This window comes from Fukomys damarensis, unplaced genomic scaffold (genome assembly GCF_012274545.1).
Source record: "Fukomys damarensis isolate Sample0158 unplaced genomic scaffold, DMR_v1.0_HiC HiC_scaffold_32, whole genome shotgun sequence".
In the NCBI taxonomy this organism is placed as follows: Eukaryota; Metazoa; Chordata; class Mammalia; order Rodentia; family Bathyergidae; genus Fukomys; species Fukomys damarensis.
In genome coordinates, this window is record NW_022900944.1 from 14446390 (window position 1) to 14466595 (window position 20206).

At 39.9% G+C, this 20206-nt stretch overlaps 1 long non-coding RNA gene across 1 annotated transcript; it reads left to right on the forward strand.

Annotated features, from left to right (window-relative positions):
- Nucleotides 1-9751: 9751 nt before the first annotated feature.
- LOC104865716 lies at nucleotides 9752-12002 on the forward strand. Its single transcript, XR_781247.2, has 3 exons — nucleotides 9752-9871; nucleotides 10987-11258; nucleotides 11948-12002. It is a non-coding gene; the product is annotated as an uncharacterized LOC104865716 (long non-coding RNA).
- Nucleotides 12003-20206: the final 8204 nt, after the last annotated feature.

Here is a 20206-nt window from a genome sequence, read left to right on the forward strand (position 1 = left end):
TTGCAGAAGGACCACCTGCCTGGAAGTAAAATCAGCCACCAATCCTTAGCCTTGTCACTGAGGTCTGTAGGGGTTTGGAAGACCAAGCATCAGAAATGACCAGGGTTACTCTAGGAACCTAAATACTTTTCAAAAGTAATATGTGATGACTTTTTAAAAATTTATAATATATGGTTAAGATGAATGTGAAAAGACATCAGAGGAAGCAGATAAGCATGATTATTTTTTCTGGAGATAGGGTCCCTTTGTGTTACCCAGGCTGGTCTCAAACTACTGAATTATTGAGATTCTCCTCTCTCAACTTTCTGAGTGCTAGGACTATAAGCATGTGTCACTATGCCTATCTCTAATTTTTTATTTTAAATTTTGAGTCATTTCTTACACTGACTCTTTTCTTCCCTATCACTAAATCCTGTATTAGTCTGATGTCATGACCTCTACCAGCTTGCAGCATCAGCATCACTGCCTAGAAGCTTGTCAGAAATGCAGAATCTAAGGCCCTGCCACCAACCGGACCTACCACTCTCATATCCACCACTCTCCGGCCTGAGGGGCAAGGAGAAGAAGGCACTGGAATCCTAGAAGGTGTATGAGAGAGCTCTCTGACAGGAGCAGTGGGCCACAGGGAAATGTAGACTTCTCCAACCCAGGAAATATAGCTACTCCTGTCTTCTTCTTCCTTCTCCCTCTGTCTGTTGCTATGTGTTGTTGGGTAGAATGAGTTCCTAATGTGAAAATCTTAACTGCCAGTAATTCAGAATGTGACTTTATTTGGAAACGGGGTCATTGCAGAGGTAGTTAGTCAAGATAAATGGGAACAGGGCAAGTTCTTTCTCTGCTATGCAGATGTTTTTATAAAGAGAGGGAAGGCAGAGAGACAGACAGACAGACAGACAGACACACACACACACACACACACACAAGGAAAAGACAGCCACAGCCAGGTGAGGACAGAAGCAATGACTGGAATGATGCCTCTGCAAGCCAAGGATTGTTGGCCAACTCCCAGAACTGGAAGAGTCAAGGCGGGACTGTCCTACAGGTTTCAGAGGGAGAGTAGCCCTGCCATCACCTTGACATTGGACTTCTGGTCTCCAGAATGCTCAGACAATAAATGTTTTGTCCTAAGCCACTCAGTTTGTGGTACTGTGTCTTGGAAGCCCTAGAGAACTCACCCAGTCTCCCATTGGCTAAATACAGTCAGAAGCCAGAAGAAAAGTGGGCTGGGTCATTCATGGAAAGTGAAGACCAAATGTAAAGCAGTAAAGGAGGAGTATCTGGGAGACAGACACTATAAGAATAGATTGATAGCAGGACATTGGGTTAAAAACAAAATCAAGATCTTTTTGAGTTACCAAACCTGATTGCTAGTTGCTCTCTTACCTGATTATGAAAAAAAAGTCTATCTGCTTTTTGCAATACATAAGTAGGAGTCAAGCACAGAGTGAGCACGGGAAACTGAGAGAAAGGTCAGGTGACCTAATTTAAGCCCTTGCTCTAGCAATGCCTGAAGCCTCTATCCTTGAAATTCACAATTGTCAATCCAATAAATCCTCTCTTGGACTTGAGCTACTGACTCCAAACACCAAAATACAGAGAATGGTAATATAGTTCATTTAATGTCATGGAAATGGTAAGCCAAGGTCTTTCTGATCAATCTCATTATGAGGGAAAGAAAATGACTCTTTCCAGAAAGGAAGTCTATCTAACATCTCTTCCACATAGAAAACTTTATAAACCAAGCATCCCCAACTATTTCTGAAATGCCCAACAAAATATTAGTCAAATGGACTAGTCAAATCCATACCATGAAATGCTACATAGGAAAAAGTTATGACACAAGATGGTAGTTCCCAAATGTCTTCTACAGGGGCCCAGGATTGTCTCTGAGGCTCTCAGTGACAGAGGGTTGTGAGTGAGGACACTGAGCCACTTGTATCATAAAACTGATTTAACCAGAGCACTTTTATTTTGACCTGTTTTCATCTAAGTTGCAGGGACTATTTACCTTTTGTCCTTCATGCGTTACTCTGGGGAGGAGTAAGGTTTGATAAAAAGCAGAGGATGATGTAAGAAATACTGGCTAACAGAAGGCTCACGTTCACGTAAAAGGAACCTCGTGGATTTAAGAGGCCAAGTGTAGAAGGAAAGAACTTGAGCTGGGAAAAGACAAGCCTGGCCCCATGGTTCTGCCAGCAGGAAATATGCATGCACAGGTCTCTGTTGGGCTGTAATTTCTCTGTTATCAAAGGCTGAAGGCACTATCGTTTTCATGAGCACACCAGTGTTTTTTAGGACTATGTCAAACTCTACCTGATGTCAGAAAGAAATATCCAAAGCTAGCTACATTCCTTTGTCTGCATGTCCAGTCTTAACTACTATTTTCCCTTTGTATCTTCAGCTTTTTCCTAGACGTAAGGCATGTATACAGCTAGAAATAGACTATAAGGCAAGTATATGGCTAGAAATAGACTATGACAAATACAACACTTGATTTGATCATCTGAACAACTTTATGAGGTACATTTCATACCATTTCCTCATTTTACATAGGAGGGAAGTGAAGCTCAGAAGGGGTAAGCAATTTGCCTGAGGTCAAACAGTAAATGTCAGAACCAGAATTTGAAGGCATGACAATATTTTGATCTTAATGTTTATGTTACAGACTGCAAAATAGACATAGACTTCTTTTCAGACTCAAATTTAACATGTTTAAAGATTTAAATAGCTATATAGATATACGTATCTAGATATACATATACATATATCTAGAGAACAGGAATAAATAGCTTGTAATTTTAGGGAGTGGTAAGTGGGGACAGACAGTAGTCTACAGAGTTGACTTGCTCATCCCTCATAAAAACAGACTCAGAGGAAAAGACACAGTCAAGGTCGTGGAGTTAGTTGATACCCAATCCCCATGAATCCCAAGATTTTAAAGTGAAGATTAGCTGCCTTTAATGTTACAATTGCTACTGCAGGCAATACCCCAGGATGTACTTGCTGTGCTTCCTCAGGTCTTGGAAGACAGGGAGAAAAAAAAAAAAAAAACTAGAATTGCCTCCGCACTTCTACTCTGCCTAATGAACCCATCCGATTTACCAGATGTACGAAATTGAAACAAATATGACATACAACCAGTTAATCCTTCATGTTCTTGGTGGCAGCCTCGGGAACAGCAGGAGGACAGTTCCCCAGCCTGCAGTGGTGTCACAGATCACAACGGAAGCATATTGTCATCATATTAATTTTCCAACGCTCATACCCCAACCACAAAATCCTGAGAGAATGAGTGTCAAATACACTTAATAATTGCATAATTATGACATCTGTTACTCTCCAGCACCTCTTAGTGGAAAATTAACTGAAGAAATAGCAGGTTCAAAGATGTGTTAACACTCTGATAGCAGATTTAATTGAAATATGACGAGGGAGGATAATGGAGATTAAATTAAGCTCTCAGATAATCATCTGACACAAAGATAATTGAGCCAGCCTCTGCCACGTTGATGAACGCTTTGGAGATGCTGTGCGGGGTGGCATTTCACTTATCTTATCCTTCAGGCAAAATGGAATTCTTCTCCCCCACTCCCTTCCTCTCCCTCCCTTGTCATTCAACATTTGTATCCTCCAAATCGATAATGTGAACAGCAGCATAATTGGAAATAAAAGATGACCTGAAATCCACAGGAAATTTGGTTGAGGCAAAGGGAAGAAATACTGTCACATCCCAGAAGCAGGGTGGGTTTGCATGGGAGGCACCCCCACCCTGCACTCTCACCCAGCACCTCTGACCTCACAGAGAAAACTTCACCTGCTTGAGTTGGGTGAATGGTCCCTAAGAACACCCAAAATTGAGGATTCCTCTGCTCTCCCCTCCAACTATCACTTTGTACTCCTTCCTCTTCTCCCAAGTGGTAATCTCTGTAGGTCAAGCCAGGAAAGCAGTGAGTGGAAAGGAACTGGTACCCAGTCCCGAAGGGCAGGGCGTGGGATCACCCAGAAGCACCTCCTGCTGGTTGTTACTGTCTGTAGTGTGCATAAGTGGGAGGGGGATGGCCTGTGAGGAGTAGTTGAAGCCAGGAAGCAGGTAACAGTTCTAGTACTGTCCTTGGTAGTGTCACCACCCAACAGCAGTCCTGGAGAGTCTTTCCCTGTTTTTCTTGCTCTGGCTCAGGTAGCATTTCCATGTCCCAGGGCTGTGGAAGGCAAGCCTGTGGGGAGAACACCGTCTCCTCTCCTCACACTCCACCAGCCCCCCACCTATTGAGAGTTTCAGAGTTCGGATCTTGGACCACTGTGAGTGATCTGCTTTACCAATGGGGTCTCATCCTCTTTACCTTTCCTTTTAAGCAGCTCCCTAACTTTTCCCTCTTACTCCCCTCTTGGTAGAGATCTATGGAGTTCCCCAAGTATCTTTTCTAATCACTGGATATGGGCAATATATTTCATCTTATCAGACCCTCAGCTAATCTATGATGACAGAGTTTGGAAGAGGGGTTTGCCTCATCTACCCCATGACTTCTGTCTCATACTGTTAATTTATTATAGCATAAAAGAGCAGGGCATCCCATGAGAAGTGGACTTAAAGGATTGTTTTAATCATTCTCCAGCAAGCCAGGTAACAGAGCACCAGAAATTCCTTTCAAAGAGAAGATTCTTGACCCTCCCCTGACCTTTCTTTTTATCCGAAGAAAGAGTGTGTGGGGCCCATAAATCATCTGAATACACTCCCTCCACCTAATCTTATGTAGCTACTGACATTGGACTTCTATAAAGAGGGACTTTTCCTAGAGAAAATACTCAAAATCTGAATGTGTTCACAATAGTGACATGAGTTTTTCCCCTTCCATCCCTTGAAAATTTCTACAGCTCTTTAGAGGAGTTGATTATTTTTTAAATTGTGTATCATTTTATCTTCTCAGGCAAACTACACAATCGATATGTTTTGCTGAGTGCGTAAATCCTTTTTACATATTTCAAATAATATCTAATTAAAATGTCAAGGTTATAGCTCATGTGGCTGGAGTGGACAGGACTCCACTCCTTCCCTCAGCCTCTCAAAGTAACATTTAAAATATGTCCTATAATTAGGAGCAATTATAAATTCCAATTAAAAAGAAACCCTTACAGTTCTGAAGATATTTTCTTTGATGTTTCTTGCTTTAATTTATGTGCTTTTTGCATCAAATTGTCCCTGTTTCCTCAGATATGTTTCTAAACAGAAAAAGCTTCCAAAACTGTGAAGAGAAAAGCAGACCAAATCTGTGGAAAGTGGAAAAGTTCATTAAAAAGGGTTATTGCATCTATAACTTCTGGAGTTGGTGTTCATTGATTAAAGATTACACATCATCCTTTGTACCAGTCAGATTGGGATTTTTAATTAGGATGTCATTATTACACAGATATACTGAATGCCAAATTGATTTCTGAGACCTTTTGAAATAATAGCACTACTTCTGCAAAATGAAAATCATAATAGATTATTGACTTCTTTGGGAGTTTTAAGCCAAGGGCACCTCCCCAATGTCAACATTTTCAATATTTTCAGTTTCATGCAAAGAGACACTCATAATTAGGCTTATATTAAAAGTTTGTGTGCATTGACTCTGTGTTATTAATGCCGATGGCATCACATTGATTACCCTTGAATAATAACAGCAGAGACATTGCTTGTTACCGAATTGTTTACATACCATATAGCCTTTGTCTTTTGCTTTTGTTTAATTTAAAAAGTGTTCATATTCATTGCAAGTAGCATACTTAATTCATAAGATCAGAAGGTCATCAACTTTCCTAATTCATGGTGTTCATTCCATTACTATCTTGGGGATTTCTCAGTGTCTTAGCTCAAAAGAATTGCCTAGCACCCCCTTTTATTATGTGTTCAGGTCAAAACAACTCAAGGAGTATTTGTATCATAATAATTTATTGGGCACTTTTTAAAATTACACATAAATTGATGAAAAAACATTTTGTATATTTTCTAACGCCCACAATTGCTTCGTAATAGAACTCTGTGTCTATTGGGTTTTGCAGACTTTCTTAAGCTTAGAATCAGATTAGGCCCACCACCTTCCTTTCCTGTTCCACAAGGATTTTCACAGGGTTCTTGTTTTTTAAACACAGTGGCACAAAGATAGGATGTCACCAAAAGAAATGTAGCATGATCTAATGTTGAAACTATGGACTACTTCAAGCAAGCTGTTTTCACAGAATCCAACACATGTGTTACTGTGTTTTGCTCAAAAATTAAAAATAAACAGCACTGATATGAATGAATGTATCGTTTCACACTGAGTGCCTTAGCATGCCATTGGTGAATCATGGCACTTGACTTCAGTTTTTTGATGTTGTAGACTATATCTTGTCCATTTCTGCATTTTCAGCACAAGCAGAGTGATTAATGGGCTCAGTAAATGATGTCTGCAGAATAGTGCTTCTTGTGCCCACTTTTCTTGTATAGATCATTTCACCTGAAAATACTACAATTTGATAGCATGGATCCAGTGTACATACACACAAGGTATGGCCAACACACGAGGATGAATTGCCCTCACACATTTTAGGAGTTTAGATAGAGGAAGTTAGTGAAGAGTCATCTCTATATTAGACACTTCACAAATATTTCTTTGCAAAGAAAGGTCTAAGCTGCCTAGATTTTCTCTAAAACCAAGAAAATCCCTAAATAAGGCCCATGAATGTTTCCCTCCCCGCCCTACTAGAGGCACACCAAGTGAGGGCTTGGGCCACCATTCCTTGAACCACCTGCTCTTATCCAGATGTGGATGGAGGTTCACAAATCCGGGAAGGACGGCTTCCTCACCACCCTTAATGGTGGCCTTCCCTTGTCCATCTCCATTGATGCCTTATATCCAAGTGAACCTGAAGAACTATACTTCACACAATGAAGCATTGGTTGAAAAGAACATCCAGTAGTGTACAATGAATATCACTCATCCTCAAAGAGGAAGAAAATTCTGGCCCAGCTATATACCACGTTATTAAGTGAAAGAAGCCAGATACAAAAGGCCCTATGCACGACACTATTGAGAGGATATGTCTAGAATAAGCAAGTTCAATAGAAACAAAGTAGAGCAGGGCTGACCAGAGGCTAAAGTGAAATTGGATTGGTAGCTCTTGTTTAATAAATACAGACTTCCTGTTTGAAATGATGAAAAATGAACTGGAAAGGGATAGCGATGACCATTGTACAATTTTGTAAATGTACTACTATGTTTTGAATGTATCTGCAGAAGTTTATGTGTTGGAAACTAGATACTCAAAGACGTATGTTAGTTTTGCTAGGAGGTGGGTCGTTCAGTGGGAATTAAGATTACTTTTCTAAGGGATTTGTCTTTGAGATTGTGAGGTTGGGGTTCCCATATCACATTACTGGCTTCCTAAGAGGAAGAGAGACCCCAGCTGACACTCCAGCTCTGTCTGGCCATGCAATACCTACTGTTCTGTTAACAATGAGGCATCAAGAGGGCACTTGCCACATTTCAGCCCTCAGACCACGGGTTAAATAAATTTGAAATTATCAAATCTTTGGCATTCAGTTATAGCACCAGAAAACAGACTAAAATATGTACTTATTGCCTCCACACTGTGCCCTTAAAATGGTGAAAATTGTAATTTTTACATTACATTTACCCCTGTGTAGATGCAACAGTGTCTACTCTGGAAAAGATTTGCTTAAAAGGATGACATCAGCAAATTCAGGTTAGAAATTTAAGGACACCCCAGTCCCAAATACCCACTAAGCCATGAAGTGCCAAGCTAGATTAGGATTGGGACAAATTCTTTCTGGAAAAAAAAAAAGACTAGATAGTAAGGATTTTAGGCTTTATGGGCCATCTGTTCTAACTATTCATCTATGCCCCTGAATCACAAAACTATAGAAATTATAGCAAGTATAGGAAATATGCAAATGAATGAGCATCAGTGATTTCTCAGCAAATCTTTCTTTTTTCCCCCATTAAGTTTATTGGTCCATTTAAAGCAACAATGTAGTTACATTTACCATTGGGATCTTGTACCTTTACATGATGTACCTTAGCTTTTATTTTTTTCCCATACACCTGCCCTCCCCTCATCCCCTTCACCCTTCCCTATTTATAAAGAAGAAAATGGAAACAAAGGCAATCTTTCTTCATGGACACTGAATTCAATATTCATATAATTCTCACACAAAACATTGTGCTTCTTTTGATCTTTTAACCCTGTAAAAAATGTCAAAATCATTATTAGTCAATGGATCTTATAAAAACAGGCAACAGCTCAGATTTGGCCTCTGGGTCATAGTTTGGTGACCCCTAAGCTGGAGCTCCAAATCAATGATGAGGCAATACCTTACTGATAACCTGAGGGATTTTCCCCAATATTAGTGCGGGGGGGAGAACGCGGGAGTCACTGGCTCAGGTGGCCGAAGGCATTTTGTGATTAAGGAAATCTTTCCCCTTCCCAAGATTTCATGCCTGGTCCAATATGGATTCCCGGGGCTAGACCTGTGCCTGATCAATCCAGGCAGGGAGAAAATCCATTTGATTCATTACAGGATTTTAAGCATGCCTTCTAACATCTCTTATAGAACCATTTTTACCGAAACAAATTCTTCAAATAAAGTGAAAAACATAAGGAAAAAAGATGACAAAAGCGATCGTGTTGGAATTCAGCAAGGGCAACTTTTGGAAAGGGGAATTTCTAATGCTGAAATTTTATTTCTAAAATTTAAAAAAAAAAGATGGTTTCAAAATCAGAAATGGAAGACTTTCTGAAAGGAAATCTAGGGGTAAAGGAAAAAATGGCTTCCAAAAATTGCTAAAATAGCATGATTCAAGCAGCTACTTCTTACATCTATGTCTAGATTTGTTGAATGAATAGAATTTAATTCAAAATATTTTACTGAAAATCTACTTTGAGTGAAGTATTATGACCCAAATTCTTGGAAAAAAATCATATTCTGAGGGACTTGTGGGGAGAAGGTGTTGATTTTCGTTTTGTTTGAAAGGAGGGATTTTTAGGAGAAAGTTGGTAGGTAGTCCTTTATACATACCAGGTACCTTAATTTCTGATTATGGGAACTTAGTTTTTATCATGGCTGCTCCTGTCACTCAGGAACTTTTATTCCAGCTGCTGATATTTGGAAATAGAATATTTTGGTTACTTTTCTCAGTGCTAAAACAAAATGCCTAAAATACCCAAAATTATAGGAGGAACAGTTTATTTTGGCTCACAGTTTGTAGAGGTTTTAGTGCATAGTTGCCTGGCTCCAAGGTAGGGTGGCATGGCAGAACGGCATGGCAGAGAAGAAACTGTTCATATAGACAGGAGGCAGAAAGGCAGCAAAGTAGTGAAGCACCAAGGAAGAAAGAAGCAAGCCACGGTGGCAGCCCTCTTTCTACTCATCATAGTCTATCCAGGATGCCCTTGGGGCAGGTAGTACTCATACCCAAGGTGGATCTTTCCATTATCCACACTCAGAACTATGCCAAACCAATCAGTAGACTAATTTAATAATCACACACCCTCGATCTCAGCACCACAAACTCTAGATCCAGCTACCTCTGAAAAGCCTCACCTATGACTGCATGACACTTTGGGGGGACATCTAGACACAAGCCATAATATAAAGAGTCTCTTATGTGACACCAACTCCACCCTACAGTCAATGGATGACGGCACAATAGGTATCAGTCTCTGGGTCCATGTGTCTGTAGCTTCTCTTCAGGGGCTCAGAGTTCTTGGGGCTATTGAAGGAGACAGCGACACTAATCTATAGGCTGGGCTGCTTTCATGCACTCTGGCTTCTTCTAATTCTTAACATGTCTTTGTTTAATTCTCAGATTCCTCCTCCTATTTTTGCATGGTAAGTTTCCATGTCAGCTCACTGAGCCATTTTGTCAACACATTGAGCAAATAACATTTCACAACTGTCTCTAAATAATTTAAATATCTGGTTACAGTGAAGATGGCTACAGCCCTACATGTCTAGCTGAGCTCAGAAAGGGCTTCCTTTATTAGTTCTAACTTTATTTCTCATAAAATACTAGGCCATTTGAGTAAAATGATAGTTGGAAAAAATTTTTAAACAGAACCAGCAAATAAACATGGTCTTTATGAGTTGTAACATAATCGCCAGATGATGTCATGTTTCATGTTTCAACTGCCAGAAAATGCCTGACATCTATATATCAGGCAGATTTATGGAGACTTCAGGGTAAGAGTTAAGAGGATCCCTTAAATAAGGATTGCGTGTTGGTCTGGGGGTAATTTGGAGCCTCTGTTACCCATAGGTTAAAATGCGCACATTTGAATAAATTATAGTAATATGCCTTTTCACTTAATCTCTTTTTTATGTCAAAAAGTCTGCAGTTCTGGGAGACAGGTACATGGGGGCTGGGGGCTGAGTTCAAATATGATGTCTTTTGCTTCCGATTGGTCACTGGTGTTGCTCTGGCAATACTAGAGAGAAAAGAAAAGGTCCTGTATCACCAAACTCAGAATTATAAGGCACACACAAGCTCTCTCCATGTCTCACAGTGCCAATACACTTCTGCTGGCTGCAAAGGCACTGAGGACATGGCACCCTAGCCATTTTCTTTCAAAAACTTTCTGTTTAGTCTGCCCTGTTCAAGGAATTATCCCAGAAGGAAGAGTTTTCCAAATGCAACCCTCTCTTCATGTAATACAAGTTGGGAGACAATTCGTTCAGAAAAATTATTTTGAAATAATCCTGGGAAAAGGTGGTTCAATTAGCTTTTTTATGCATTGCCTATAGATTGGGGATTCAAGTTTGTCTTAGGCCTACTCAGCCCACTCTTACTAATGAGTCAAAGTTACACAGCTGATGTAATGACTTAGCACAGTAAAAGTTTATCTGTGGCTTAGATTGTAGTCCTATTGGGTCATCAGAAAGTGAACATCTACACGGTGATTCATATACCCAGTGTTTGTCTGACTAGTGACTTTGTCACTGGCCAGGATGTGGAGTGTGCTGTGATCTACATTAGCCTAAGCAATGAGGAGCAGAGAGAGAAGCCAGAACTTCTGGGAGGCTTGGTGGATCATTGTCCAGTCTCGATCACAAAGCTCCACTTAAGTGCAAAGCATACCGGGAATTGTCATGCTTATCTGTGATTCCAAGAAGGACACCTAGTCTCCATCCTCCATCTTGGTGCAGAAACTGAAGAACTACACTTTTGAATAGGGGCTGGGATTCCCTCAGAGAAAAAAGGACTTGAAATAACAACAAGGTAATTTTTTGTTCATTTGTATTTCATTGTTGAAAGCATGTTTAATTTCACTCAACCTTCATCCTAGTCCTATGAGGAAGCAAGGTGTATAGTCTTTTCTTTTAAATATGATCAGGGATATGTTTGTGGCCTATGTCACAAAAAACAAACTTTAAGTGAGAGAATTTGAATCAGAACCCAGGTATTCCAGTATTAGATTCCCAGGTTTTTACTACTGCACTTAAAGTATAGTGGTATTTATGCAGGTTGGGGTTGGGAAGGGTAGGTTATCTCATCAAGACAGTTAAGGACTAGTTGGAGTTGGAAGATTATTTCTGGTTCTATCTAGGTTTGGTGAAGTCTTAATGCATATGATATTTGAAATTAATTCAGTTCTCTGCTTTAAGGCTAAATATGAGTCTAATCCAGTAATCAACACTGTGTGCACCTCTGTTTTTCCTTTTTCTCCTTAAGAAATTAAAACATAACTTACCATGTTATGTTAATGTAAAACAATCCTAGTTATGACAATAGCCAAAATAACAGGCTAAAATCTCTCCTGCACTCCCACAAGTGAAAGGCAGCTCAGAATGAATGAAAAGCAGTTGAAAGAGAACTGGAATATTTGAGAGGGTTAAGGTTAGAATTCCTGTGTTGCTCTCCACCGCTGGTACAGTCCTAATAAACTGTTTTCATCCTTCATGCCAAAGAAAAAGGAGAGCTCAAACCCCTTGCTCCAGATATGCAGCACCAAAGAAGTGTTACGAAGCTTCATAATCATGATTTCAAAGAGGTTTGTGGAAACGTTTCATTAATTCTTACAAAGAAATCCTTTTTTCTTAATTTTTTCATTAGCTTCAGACATTTACTTGCAATTACATTTGTTCAGTGAATACAATGACAGAAATTAATAATTCATAGCTTTTGTCAGGGAAAATTTAAAAAAAAGGACAGTTGTTCAATCAAATACAACTTTAAATGCACAATTTTTATTTAAATAAGATGTAAAAAATAAATAATTGGGACGGTTATTGTACTTTTGAGAAACCTCCACTTTTCCAAATTATATCCATACTATACCCCAGTGACATGAAATTTTGTGTTGCTTGGAGAACATCATGAAAATAACAAGTTCAGATCTGATGATCTGAAAGGGGAGAAATGATACAACCTTGGTGTTTACATCACCTGTATCTTTTGGGGCCTTAGGCTGAGTGAGTGGCAGAGAGTCCTAGCAGCACAAAACCGGAAGGAGACAAAAAGAAGATGCCTTCCTAACAACTTTTTCTCTGACAATCAGGAAAATTAAGGTTCAGAGAAAGGCAGTAGAGATTTTAAAATTCCCACAGTGGGTTAGCGCCACAAATAAGCTTGAAGCATGGGTCCCCTGACCCCCATCCTAAGCTCTCTGATCTGTGATAGCATCCCTGTCATCCCATGAGGTCCTGCCAAGTAGCTAATAATGATGATCTGAAGTGCTACAGTCAGACCAACCTTTCGTCGTAACCATCTAACTGCTTATCTGAAATTCTACCCTTAAAGATTACTTGCTTCAGATGGTAAAGTCTTTCTAAGATTATGTTTCCCTTGTTACCATCAAACTACCTATTTCTAGAAACCTATTTAGGTAAAAAGAGGAGGTAGGAAACAAGGGCAGGACCTGCCAGAAATAGGATGACAAGGTAAGTGGTGAGGAGTTCTCCAATTAGCTCTTAAGACAGTGGACGGGATGAATATTCTAGCTCTCTCTTCCTCTCCCTACCTGCTCTTACCTGTGAGTACTAAGAAGCAGTCTGCAAAATCCATTCTACCTTTTTGTTGTTCCAGTTTAGAGGATGACAATGGGGCCTGTCTTAAAAGTAAAGAAAAATAAACTCAACAAATTTCCTGGAAGTAGGTCATTAATGGGAAGGCTCCTTGAGAAGGGCAGTTGATGTAATGGCTAAGAATCAAATGTCTCTAGTTCTGTATCTTGATTCAATCATTTATAAATTCTGTGCTTTGGAAAAATCATCACTAAGGTCTCAGAATCCTACTTTATTTATTTGGAAAGTAGGGATGTATCAGATAACTAAACGTGCCCAAAACTCAGGGGTTTAAAACACCAGTGATTTATCCTCATGCCTCTAAGGATTGACTGTGGAGGCTACCTTCTCACTGGGGCCTGAGGGTTGGAGGGGTGACTCTCCAAAATGTACACATTCTTCTAGGACCCGCAGAAGAGCTGCTTCTTCCCCAGGGGAAGGGAGAGATGAAGGAAGGCAGAAGGAAACACATGTGCCCTTTTAGGCCTGGCACTGTGCATATATAACTATACATCATGGGCCAAAACAAAGTCACGACCAAACCCAAAGTCAAAGAATAAGAAAGGAACTTTTGCTCAAATGAGCTGTGGCATGAGTGTGAATGAAGTGAAGTATAAAGAATTAGGCCTCAAAATGCAATTTATAGTAAAGGATAACAGATAGTACTTTCTCCTTGCACTGTTATTAAAAGTATATGTAAAATACCTAGGGGCTAGCTATGCCCTCTCAGAGTGCCTAGTGAAGGAGATGTTTTGGTTCTCCACTCAGTGAAGTAATAATGATGGTTTGGGGGCAAAGAATTCCCCTCTTTGATTTGAGCAACTGTTAAAGTAGGTGTCTCCTGGAGGTGAGGAAATGTGTGGTCTTCCCGGATCGATCAATTTCCTGCTTCCAAGTACAGTATTGACCCTCATCTCACAAACCAAAAGAAACAAATGGATTTGATTAGCAAATACTTTCATCTCCATCCTAATTGAAGTCTCTGGGACTTCCTCATTTTGGAAAATCCCATTTTAATGCACAACACATCAGGTAGCCAAAAGAATTTCCTTTCCCGACAGCTGCCCTGCCCCTCCCAAAACAGGGAGTTTATCCACCATATTCTCTGGCGGCCCCATCAAACTGACCCTAGATCAACACATTCATGCTTTGGGCTGGAAGATTCTGCTGCTGTTTTTGATTTTTACCATAAACAGTTCAATTCCAGTGCACTTAAAACAGGGGTACAGGACAGCCCCTATTGGTACTCAGGTCTGGATGTCCTCTCATCATGAAGCTATCTACTCTTTGCCAAGAACCCTGAGATGCAAAGCCCATTTTTCCCTGGAAGAAGCAGCTGAACCGAGGAGACAACCATTTGGCCATCTGAAAAGTCTGACCAGTTGGCACATTGTTGTCTCCAAATGAGCCAGCAGGAAACGTAGTTTCCTAAAACTTGGTTTTAAAGCACTTAGAACAGGAAACCATTTCCCATGCATGTTAGATCTCTCTAATGACTGACTAACTAGAAACAGGCTATCTTAATACTCTGCCCCAAGCCATTACAAATGGCTTTCTTTCCAGACTTCATTAGAATATTTACTGCAATTTGGATAGAAGACTTTTGACACTGCAGTCATAAAATTTACAGGGGACCTTTTTTTCTTTTCTTTTCAGTCTGAGAAGGGACTTGGAAGAAGTGGGGAAAGCCCACAGCTCCCCCAACTACCAATCTCATTCATTAGTGGTCTTGGTGTCTCATGACCTCTAGTTAAGAAAATAAATATCCCTGTGGTAGTCCAATAAATTGCCTTCAGAAAAAAACTAGATCTCTTTTTTTTTATCAACTCCTGCTTCCTTCACATATATGTAGCGAGGAAGAGAAATTTTATAAAGTTTTCCTTTCCTACATGTTTTCTTTCTGAATCTTCACAATCATCATGGGTATGGGCATGATCATATCCCCATTTCACTTTTGAGAAAACTGAGGTCAGAGTTTTCCAAAAGCCACACAGCTAGCAATTGGCAGAGGCTGGGACTGGAATCAAAGTGTGGTTGCAACACAGCTCTTTTCTCCACTTATCTTTAACACACACACACATATACACAATCTACACGGGTAGTGGGTACTCTGTGGAAAAGGAATTTGGACTCACTTTCCCTTCTTTTAAATCGCGTCTTTCTATTCCCATTATAAAAGTGATCATCCAGAGCTCCAACAAAACTGATGCTGAACCTTCAATCAGGAAAATGTCACTGCAGGACAATGAGGTTGCACTGTTTGATGTAGTATATTATTCAGTTGCTCTTGCAGTGGCTTAATGATGACAATTGCCAGGAAGAAAAGATAGCAGGGTGGAGGGATAGAGAGTTATATCTATAACGAGAGCCTTTGGAGAGACACTAATTTTACTGAGTGGCCAAGGATAGGTTCTGTTGAGGGGACAGTTGAGTAGAGAACTAAATGAAGTGGGAAGAGGGAATCCATGCAACTATGTGTGGAAGCATTCTAACTGAAGGGGTGGTAAGCTTCTGCGTGGTGTGCCTGAAATGCAAGTGATTCTTTGTAACTGACGACTTCTCTCTCTGTTTTTTGTTTGTTTGTTTGTTTTGTTTTGTTTTTTTGTCAGGGATCAAACTCTGGACCTTGAGCTTGTGAGGCAGGCGGCAGCACCACCGAGCTAAATCCCTGGCCCTCTGATGACTTCTCTATGAGCTCAGTCTCCATTAAGAACTTTGAGTATTCAGAGTTCTGTGTGTAATATTAGCCCACCAGAAGTCTGCATACCTTCATCAGATGGTTAATGGTGGATCAGAAACATCTCCACAAAGCCTCATTGTAATGCAGTACCTTTGGTTTCTATCATGGGAATACAGAGAATGCTTCTCCACTCTCAGCACGGCTCTATGGAATAGTGTCCTGTGTGCCCTATGGATTTAAAGCCAAGAAACTAATGATCATTCCTAAACAGTGTGCTTTCTCTTAGCAAGCAATAAAGAGCACGTGACCTATCATGTTTCACCCTTTTTGTCCTGATTCCTAGGAAGCTCGATGTTAAATTTAATATTCAATTAAAACAACAAAGTTAGCCTTCAAGGCTTTTGAGTATTTTTAATGCTTAATTGTATATCTGCTTTTCATTGCAAGCAGCCTCTAGTCCTTTTAGGCTGGCATATAAATAACACATGTACATAAAATCATGTATGACAAGCATAAAAGAAGGTTAATTTGCCTAAAAATAAATAACATTTATAGTCAGCTCATTGGATGCTGCAGATAAGCTATTGTTTATGATTCCATTTACATGGAGACCCAACAGATGACCAGATTGGTTGGAAAAGGAGGAAGAAATGTCATTGACATATATGCTAATGTCTTCCTCCTTGAACGCATTGTATTACCTGGTGTCCACGGCCCTGTGCTTCTCCACTCACATGAACTCTAAGCTTGGCTGTGTGACCTGCCTTAGCGGATAGGACCTTACTAAGTACGCTGAGTGCAGAAACCGGTCAAGTGATTCCAGGTATTACCCCCTTGGAAGGTTGCTGTCACCATGTGAGACAGCCAGGTGCAGCCTCTTTAAGCATCCATGACGGCATGGAAAGAGAGGTGAGCCACTGTATCTGGTCCTCAAGGGTGATGCAGGGAATCCGCAGAAATGAGCAGAGACCTGTCCAAGTAACGCAGAATCACAGGAATTGACTAATCATTATTTTAAGCCTCTACATTATAATGTGGGCTTGTTACACAGAAGTAGGCAACTGATACAGCTGTACTAAATTTATTTTAGAGCCAAAATTCTACAGAATTGTTATGATCTCGGTCTATTACGTACTCGGCTCATGCCTCAGAACATCAAAACTTCCTGAAAAACTTATTTTTCCAGGAATTAAAACATACCTACAAGAACACATTTTCTCTGAGAACATGCAAAATAGAAAACACCTCTCCTGACCCACAGGCTGCATTGATAAAACACATGATTTCTATCCTCAAAGAACATATTAAATGATAAGGTCCTTGTAAGGCCAAAACGACTTAGGTATTCTGGGATTGGCAGTAGAACAAATAGAGATATGAAAAAATAGGATAATTTCAAAGCAGGTACTAATAAATCCTAACATGCAGTATGCAAGAGAAGCAGTAACCTATATCAAAGGTATACTAAAAAAATAAATAATTTTCCTATGGTACTAGAAAAATAAATAAGCTGCTGGGGTGAAAAACTCAAATCACTAAATACTTCCCTTTATGCTGAGTACATAGAGACTTGAATACTTATAATTGGCAGTATTACACTTATACTGATTTTGATAAACATTCAGAAATTTTAATATCTGGTTATTGAACTGATTTTAGCTTGAAATCGGCCATAACAGGAGCACTTACACCACTTTACTTGACAAATACTAGAAAGCAGGGGTTGTTTTGAGAGTGTTTGTCAATATACCATTGACAATGGACAGTCACACCCTATATATAGGCTGGTGTGACTATATATATTTCACCACTATATATTTCACCACTTACATATAGGCTGGTGTGACTATATATTTCACCACTTATGTATAGGCTGGTGTGACTATATATATTTCACCACTTACATATTTAAAATCTATTTGTGAGTCAGGAATGGTGGCACATGCTTATGGTCACAGCATTCTGGGAGGCTGATGCAGGAGGACGGCAAGTCTGAGTTTATCCCGGGAAACTTGGCAATTTAGTGAGGCCCTGTTTTCAAAAAATAAAAATAAAATAAAAAGAAATAGTGATGTAGCTCAGTGAAAAAGGCTCTGGGTTCAATCCCCAGTACTGAGAAAAGAAAATTTTTTTTCTTTCATAAAAAATCTAGGAAACAGAGTTGGCTAGATAGTGTATTTTACATTTTTCTGGAAAAAAAATAGACATGTAGAAAAGTATCAAAAGGAAATATTTCACCTTTTATTTGTCGGTGTTTTCCAAATTGACCACATAAGCCATGTCTTATGTCATCATTTAAAAAATTAAAAAAAAGAAGAAAAAAATTTGTTTCAATTTACAAAATTGGAAGACAGAGACTCCTTCCTCTCTTCAGTAGTAAAAATCATTAATACTATGATGCTTTATTTTGGTTTGAATGTATTTTTTGCCTCACAGTTTCCACGGGTGGGAGCCTGATTCCAGTGTAACCACCATGAGGTGCAGAGCCTTTAGGTTGAACCTAGTGTAGGAAGCTGACAAGGGCATCATCTCCAGAAGGTTTTAGTGCCCATCTCACAGCAGTGGTTGAGTCTTCTGTGACTGGATTAGTCCTTAGGAGTGTGAGTTGTTACACATCAAGCTACCCCACATCCGTGGCTGCTTCTGCACATGGCTGTCTCCCTTTCTGCTTCTCCACCACCTTGTGACTCAGCCAAGAAGGTCTCACTGGAGGACATGCTGTATGGATTTTCTAGCCACTGAACTCATGAGCCACATAAACCTTTTTTCTTTGCAAGGTTTTCAGCCTCAAATATTTTGTGATAGTAACAGAAAATGAACTAAGACAAACAGGCATTGAGGGGGAAATGGTATATTTTATCACTGAATCCTCACCACACTCCCAGTTTGGCAATGATAATTGAGGCTTGAAATAGTGAATGGAGTTGAAGTCATACTTCTAGTAAACAGCACAACAAATGTCTACATTCATTTCACCACGAGGTACTGGTTCCAGTATTAAACTGTGACAGATGCTAAAAATCATCCTAAATCGTTAATGCTCATTAAATCTCTCCAGATTTTATGTAGAAGCTATTTATCTTATTTCAGTTAGAGGTATAAGGAGCAGGATTAAGGCAGAAAATCAGAATGTGATTGTGCAAACCCTAGAGGCAGACAGGGAGGTAGAACTAGTGATAACTGACAGCTGAAGACGCAGCCCCTTCAGGACAAGAGCTGACTCTCATTCACTCTTGAGTCTCTACTGCTCCGCTCCTTGCTGGCCCAAGGATTTGGGGTCAGTGAAGAACTAGAGGAGAGAAGAGCAGAAAGGGAAGGAGCAAGGGTGGGGTTGAGTAGAAGGTGAAATAGGGGAAAGGAGAGAAAATAACCAGAAAGTACACATAGGAGATAAAAGCCATAGCAATAAAGGGCCCTTTAGTGTGTGAACAGTGATCTATCCACCGAGCTGCTCCCAAGAGCATGCAGGTAACGTTACAGCCAGGCCACGAGCTGATGCTCAAAATTAAGATGACAAATCGTAGAAAGAGGTGTTCAGTATCATCTTTTTCAGAAGGTATTAATACTATAAAAAGCATTTTCAAAGTATGTCTATCATAAGTGATTAAGTTTGATGTTTCGATGCACCCATATAACCGTATAGAAAATTCATTTCTTTAGAAGAGCTCATTCCCTAACCACTGAGGGTGATTAGCATTGATTGTAGATGCATTTTCATTCAAACTCTGCAACAGAATTGGTGACACATGGACTCTTCCAAGGGTCATTTCCATGTTGCGTCACAAGTGTTATGAGCATTTCATGTTCATTTGGAAAAAGCCAGCTTTCCTTGAGAGTTAAGATGGGAATTGTCTGTTTTGTCCTCTAGACACAATCTCCCGAGTTTCAATCAGTCTTCCTGGGTACTTCAGGTTTTTTTTTTAAACTCTAAACTAGGATCAATAATGTGGGCAGGACTAGAGTGGTTAATAATAATTAAACCAGAGCCAGAAAGCTGGACAGAATTTTCATTGCAGTGGGCATGAATCAAAAGCAAAGCCAACCAGAGTCGCCCTTCTTCTCTAAGGTTACTTGTAAAGACCCACCATCTCGATTCACCTGCTTCTGCTCAGTATTTCTGGATTTAAGTAGGTTTTGTTATTTGTTTGTGTTTGTTTTGAGACAGGGTCTCACTATGTAGTTGAGACTGACCTAGAACTCACTATGTAGCCCAGGCTGGTCTCAAACACAGCGATCCTCCTGCCTCAGCCTCCTGAGTGCTGGGATTACAGGCGTGTGCCACCACACCCGGCTTGGTTTTAAGTAGGTTTTAAAGATATTCCTGCAAGGAACTATACATTGTTCAAGTGCAGTTTTCATAACAGTACATGCTACTCAAAATGCAAATTATAATTATGGCAGTAATCATAGTAGAGGTTTTCAAAGTTCTATTGAGTTTGTGTTTTCTTTTTAATTTTGACTTTAGGTCAGTGGTGGCAAACCCA